The sequence below is a fragment of the Glycine max genome, chromosome 13 (assembly GCF_000004515.6).
Source record: "Glycine max cultivar Williams 82 chromosome 13, Glycine_max_v4.0, whole genome shotgun sequence".
NCBI classification, from domain to species: Eukaryota; Viridiplantae; Streptophyta; class Magnoliopsida; order Fabales; family Fabaceae; genus Glycine; species Glycine max.
Genome location: NC_038249.2, coordinates 1,859,298 through 1,866,286, shown reverse-complemented (window position 1 = coordinate 1,866,286; position 6,989 = coordinate 1,859,298). Strand labels below are relative to the sequence as shown.

At 35.8% G+C, this 6,989-nt stretch overlaps 1 long non-coding RNA gene across 1 annotated transcript; it reads left to right on the top strand.

Annotated features, from left to right (window-relative positions):
* Positions 1-1,711: 1,711 nt before the first annotated feature.
* Positions 1,712-2,374, top strand: LOC121173361 (uncharacterized). The gene is made up of 2 exons (XR_005888071.1): positions 1,712-1,814; positions 2,242-2,374. It is a non-coding gene; the product is annotated as an uncharacterized lncRNA (long non-coding RNA).
* The last annotated feature ends 4,615 nt before the right edge of the window (positions 2,375-6,989 follow it).

Here is a 6,989-nt window from a genome sequence, read left to right as displayed (position 1 = left end):
TATATATATATATATATATATATATATATATATAACACAAAAGTATATAGCAAACAAGATAAAAATAAATTAACTTACCTCAAATACGTACTAAGAAAAGCAACCAAAAAGTGTAGGCCAAAGAAGATCACAAACTTCACCTACAACATATAAAAAATTTATCAATTAATATTAATATATCAATTATACTTAACATATATATCACACACACACAAAAAAAAAAAAATTCAGTTAACAACATGCTTACCAATAACACAAACCCGTAGGAAGAAAACAAAATGAGTGCACTGGAAGCAAGCAGCAATTACAGGAGAAGAAAGGAATGCAGTGAAGAGTGAAGGGAAGGGATTCAAAAACGAATGCATGAATAAGGGAGCACCTCCTGGATTGCTTTATAGGCCACAAATTTTTTGAACAAGCAAAACACCTGTCATGGTGGCGATTTCCAAGCCAGTCAACCTGCTCCTCCTGCACCTGCACCGTAGCTGCACCACCTACGCCTGCACCTCGCCTGCACCTCCTGCAAAGCCAAACCGCCAATCAAACCAGCGGTTTCCAAAACCATTGGCTGACTCGCCAGCAGAGGTGGCGAGTTCCACCTGACACCAACTTGCCATCACGAATGGTGGTTTCCCTGCCACGTGGGCGTTGCACAGCAAACTCGCCATTGGCAATGATGGTTTGCTAAGAGTCCCATGCAGATCACGTAAAAAATAGCTCCCTTACGTAAATTCTTTCAAAACTATCCCATTTGGGAAAATAGTTTTTAAAAGGACCCCATCTGGGGAAATTTGCCAAATAATACTGTGTACATCTTTGGAACACATTCTATCATATAAACTGTATGTATACAGTATAATCATGGTATGAACACACTTACACGCACCGATGATGCACGAATAAGACATCTCTACCTTTTGAAATTAACCATAGTCATACCACCTTAGTTTCTTATACTAGGAATCATATATCGCGTAGATCAAACTCAAGATAAGGTAGTGAGAGTCAATTTTTTCTCTATGCGTCATCTTTCATGACCTTATTTGGTATTTCTCGAATGATGCCAACACAATTAATATATATATATATATATATATATATATATATATATTTAAGATAAAAAATATTTATTATAAGTAAATAAAAAATTCAAATATAAAAACTTATTTTAATAATCATGAATGATAAATTATACATTTTAATGAAATATAATTTATACAAAAGTATATTAGTAAAATATTAAAGGACTACGTTTTCTTTTCTTTTTTTTTTACTTTTGCACCGGAGTTTTGAGAAATAAAAACTTTACATAAAATCATATTAATATATAATTTTACTTAAAATAAAACATATATATTGTGATACTACTTCAACTTTCATCCATTTGATATGGGTCAATGCGGATTTTAAATTGTTAAAAAAATATTTGGTGGGTTATTTCACAAGTGTTTCTTTCCCGGAAGAATAATTAGATCATTTACCTAATAAAATAACACAAAAAGTACACCATAATTTTTTGGTATGAATTTTGAAAATACCTTTTTAATAAAAAAAATAAATTGTCTTTAATTTTATAAAAAAATCATTTACCATCCTCCCTACTTTGTATTTGTAAAATTTAATAAAATTTCATTTATTTTAGTCTTTAGTTTTATTTTTAATTAAATTAAAAAGTACACTAAATTAAAAGTGAACAACACTTACCATAAGCAATATTGTTTGGCGGCAAGCAAGGTTTCTGTTTCAGTTTCAGAGGGAGAAATGGGTCGTTGCCGAGCTGCGTCGCGCCCCGGTGACGATGACCCCAAGTACAGGTTTGTTTCCGATTGCCAAAAGTGCTTTTCTTTCAATTTCCGCGTTTGGACTGTTCTGCTGTGACATTAATTGATTAAGCTTCGGGACAAATGAAATTAAATTAATTATGGGTTTAGAGTCTTTAGAATGATGTTCGAGTTTTTCACTCACTTGACTTCATTGGACTTAGTTACGAGGTGCCATGTCTTTTTTCTTTTGTTTCAATTTTTGCGTTTGGACTGTGCTACTGAGAAATTAATTAAGATTGGTGGTCAAGGGAAATTAAGTTAATTAAGGATTTACAATGCTATACTCTTGCTGCGTTTTTTTTTCTTATATTATTGGAGACAATGGCATGGTTTGTTTTGTATATAAGATTAGTACTTATTGGTGGTTTGATATGGTCACATGAACCATTTTGTTTGATTGGAAAGTTGTTGCTTTCAGATTCTTAGGGTTTGCTTGGATGATGGATTCGGAGATTGAAGTAGAGGAGGGGTTGGTTTTGGTTTTCATTTATGAATTGAGAGAATTATATGATGATGTTTATAAAAGTGAATAAGGAATGATTGGGAGGTTATGAGTTAGTCTCTATAACCAGAGTATGAAAAATGATTTCCTATGAGTAGAGATACATCATATAGAAAGAAGGAAGAAAATGAAAAAGGAGATAATAAATAGGATATTCCTAGAATTAACGACGGATCCTAAAATTACAGCAACGGAATAAAAAAAGAGTAGTTGATTGTAATCCTTTCAATTAATGAGATGCTGTGATTCTCCTAAAATTCAGGGGTTGATTAAATGCGTGGTAGAATAACCGAGGAATGTGTGTTTATGGGACCTAGGAGCCCCTATAGTGTTGGAACTTGAGGGGGTCCCTATTAATGTCACTATGGATAAGATGGAAAGATTTTGGTGCATGAAGGATGTGGTGGATAATTTTTTTTGTGATTGTATTAGCAAGGATACATTGTTCTCAACTAAAAGAAGAAATATATTTATTGATTAATAAATTTGGATACAAGTATTTAAGGTAACCAAAACTAAGATGACCAAGACACTTGTGTCATACGAGGACATTGGAATTTTTAATTGTAGATAAGAGACATTTTTGTCAAGAAGTCTCATATCGTCTATATCTATTCTCGGGGTGCAACTTATATATTTGTTGTGCAACTTTAGTTGATGTCAATTGCTTTTAAGATGAAATCTAACATGATATCAAAGTTTATAACCCATCTTGGTAAATCGCCTATTCCGATAGGCTCGCCTATTTTGACAAGCATCTATGAAGGGACGGTGTTAGGAAGTCTCACATCGCCTGCTTCAATTTTTGGGGTGCAACTTATATATTTATTATACAACCTCACTTGATGTCAATTGGTTTTAAGTTAAAATCTAACAATTTTGAGGAGGACCAAGTCTTGAGGGGGAATTAGAAAAGACCAATGTGTTCCTTAGTGCTGCCAATCCATCATCCCAAAAGTCAAATCTTAAAATATGTAGCAAGTGTGGTTAATAATGATTGAGAATTAAGGTCTTTTGTTAATTTATTGGCACTCATGAGATTATACTTCAAGTTAGGTACACAAAGGATACAATTCTTATTTAAACCTGAAAAATTCAAGTTACTAGTAACAATTGTTAGATTTCATCTTAAAATCAATTGATATCAACTGAAGTTGTCCAATAGATATCTAAGCTGCATGTAACACTCCGACGAATCACACCGGAATGAGAGGGATCTAGAGGCAATACTAACAGGATGCATCTATTTTTTGGTAGCCTATCACTCATGAACTTCCCAGTTAAACGTGCTTGACTTGGAATAGTTATAGAATGGGTGACCTTCTGAGAAGTTTCCTAAAAAACGTGTGAGTGAGAATAAAGCACGTTAAAAAGTTTTGTGGGAAAAGTCAATGATCTTTAGAGCAATCAAGCGGTATCAGAGCTAGTTGTCAAGGTCTCGAAAAAGGCTACTTACGGAGGCTTCTGACCGGTAGAAGGTTTTGACCAATAAGGATTTTGAGTGAAGTGTCACTGTGTAAAGTGTTGTAGTGTGAGAGTTGCCGAGAAGTTGACAATCAAGAGCATTATACTACACCCTCAGAATCGAGGTAGGCGATGTGGTACTTTCTGACACTAGCTACCAATGAGAATTTACTGACAGTTTCAGCAATCTTATGTCTTTCCAATTCTGTGGGTATGCCAAGAAATCAGCATATGTCCTGGTTTGATACTCTAGTCCTACACGGAGAAAAGCTTTTCCACAATAAACACTGCTCACAAAGGTAATGAACACTTTCCTTTCTTGTCTTTTCTAAGCATAAAAGTACTGGAGAGTGGATCCTTGATTTTGCTGGCATATACCATTTGTTAGGGGACAAGATGAGAGAGTATACTTCTAATTTAATACTCAATAGAGAAAAGGTGCTGAACAACAACTTAATAGTCTGCTGCGTTGCAGCTCAAACTCTCACGTCTCACCAAAGCTCTGTGATCAGTATGCCTTGAAGCTCTCATAATAAACTCATGTTCCTGAGTTTAGGGGGGGATACTAGAGATGAGATGTACCGTTGTACCAGAATATTAGAGATATACCATTGTAGCAAAGTATTATAGATATACTGTTGTACTTGTTTTTTGTTAATGTAAAGATGGTTGTACTTGTACCTGTGTAGCCTAAACCCACCGGTTTAGATTGCTCAGTCAGTTGTTGGGTAATTACTTTTAGTTCAGTCAGTTTCAAATTAGTTCAACTGAATTGCAATTTCTATTGTAGTACTGTTTTCTAACAGTATAAATATTGTATCTCATTATTGTAATAGTTTTTTCTGGATATAGAAACATTTTTTTCTTACAAAACTCTTTCTCAGATTTTGTCTCTTTTTCTCTATGAATCTTAACAAGGAGATATGTGGTGGGAGTGGAAGGACTTGATTTATAAGTTTTAAAGTGTACAAAATATAAGTTATGAAAAGGACTTGGGTGTCCAGGGATTAGGATTTGAGTGTGGAGTGACTACTTACAATCTTCATTGATCATAATGAATTTTCTCTTTATTTTGTATGTGACTAAGGCCTCTACTTCACTATAATATGAAAGATGTTAAATTTTGGGATTACATTTAGGTATTTAGTTGTGAAGAATATTCCATCAATGTATTTAAAAGCTCTTCTATAATTTCCATTTGTTAATATTTAAGCAAGAAAACATTTTGTGGGAAAATTTATTGGCAAGCATATATTTAATGAAGATATTTAGGAGAATCTACAATGGTAGTTGAAGATGTTGAGGAAATATGCATTTTTGGAATGCTTTCTGTGCATCAGCTGTGAGGCATTCACGGCCACAGGATCAACATTTTGGATGCAAGGGATTCTTAAAATGCTTTTGTCAATAAGGTGGTTGTTTTCAGATTTGAAGATGGAAATAAGGAAAAAACTCAAGTTCTACAGTTATTAGTTTTTTTTCCTCATATAAAAGAAATATGTATACTTTTCTTGTCCTAGAATGATTTTATTTTGTAATCCTGCCTAGGGTAGCTTTGCTATTCTTAGCCGGTCCCAAGCCCGGATAAAAGGAGAGGGTTGTGTTAGGCTTTCGACAGCCAACGTTAAACTTTGTCGAATCTCTATGACATGGATCAATTACGTAATAATGTGAATGCTAGGTCGTTGCCCGGAAGCAACGCGCTGTATGGCTCGAGTACAGTGTCAAAAGAGCAAGGGCCGCTGCATCACCGCCCGGATGTAGTGAAAAGTAAGCAAGGGTTCCCACATTTTCGTGAACGGGTGTGGGTAAAGAAGCTAGTTCATGACAGGAGGATTCGCTTTGGTACATGGAATATAGGCACACTTACTGGAAAATCTATGGAAATAGTGGATGTTATGGTGGGGAGGAAGATCAATTTTATGTGCCTACAAGAAACTAAGTGGACAGGTGAAAAAGCGAAAGAATTAGACAACTCGGGATTTAAGCTGTGGTATACGGGAAAAATCAGATCAAGAAATGGGGTAGGGATTATTGTGGACAAGGAGTGGAAGAAGGATGTCGTGGATGTAAGAAGAGTAGGAGATCGTATCATAGTCTTAAAATTGGTAGTGGGACAGGACACCTTTAATGTTATTAGTGGGTACGCACCTCAGGTTGGGTTAGCAGAACACTTTAAGGTAAAATTTTGGGAGGATCTAGAAGGGGTACTTCAGGATATACCCAAGGAGAGAAAGTTTTCCTAGGAGGGGATCTCAATGGACATGTAGGTAGCGTGGCTAGAGGTTTTGAGGGGGTGCATGGGGGTTTTGGCCTAGGGGAGATGAATGGGGAGGGTAAATCCATCTTGGAGTTTTCGGAGGCTTTGGATCTTTCTATAGCCAATACATGGTTTAAGAAAAGAGAGGAACATCTTATCACTTACAAAAGTGGAGGGACATGTTCTCAGATAGATTTCTTCCTTATCAGGAAGTCTGATAGGAAGTATTGCTTGAACTGTAAAGTTATCTCGGGAGAGAGCTTGACTACCCAACATAGAGTTTTGGTTATGGATGTAAGAATTAGAGATAGGGCAAAGAGAAGAAGTCCTATGGTAGCACCAAGGATCAAATGGTGGCACTTGAAGGGTGAGAAACAAGGAATCTTCCAACAAAAGATATGGGAGGGTTGGTGTGGACAATCACAAGGAAGTGCAAATGATATGTGGAACAAGATGTCCCAAGAGATTATTAAAGTGGCTAAAGAGACGTTGGGTGAATCTAGAGGTTTTGGACCTAGGGGTAAAGAATCGTGGTGGTGGAATGAAAATGTTCAGAGCAAAGTTAGAGTAAAAAATGAGTGTTTCAAGGAGTGGTCTAGGTGTAGAAATTCTGAAACTTGGGATAAGTATAAGATAGCTAGAAATGAAACCAAAAAGACGGTGAGTGAGGCAAGAGCCCAAGCTTTTGACGGACTATACAAAGCTCTAGGAACCAGGGACGGAGAAAGATCTATATATAGGCTTGCTAAGGGTAGAGAGAGGAAGACTAGAGATTTGGATCAAGTAAAGTGTGTTAAGGATGAAGAAGGCAAAGTCTTAGTGCATGAAAAAGATATCAAGGAAAGGTGGAAGGCGTATTTCCACAACTTATTTAATGATGGATATGGATATGACTCTAGCAGTCTAGACACAAGAGAAGAGGACCGGAACTATAAGTACT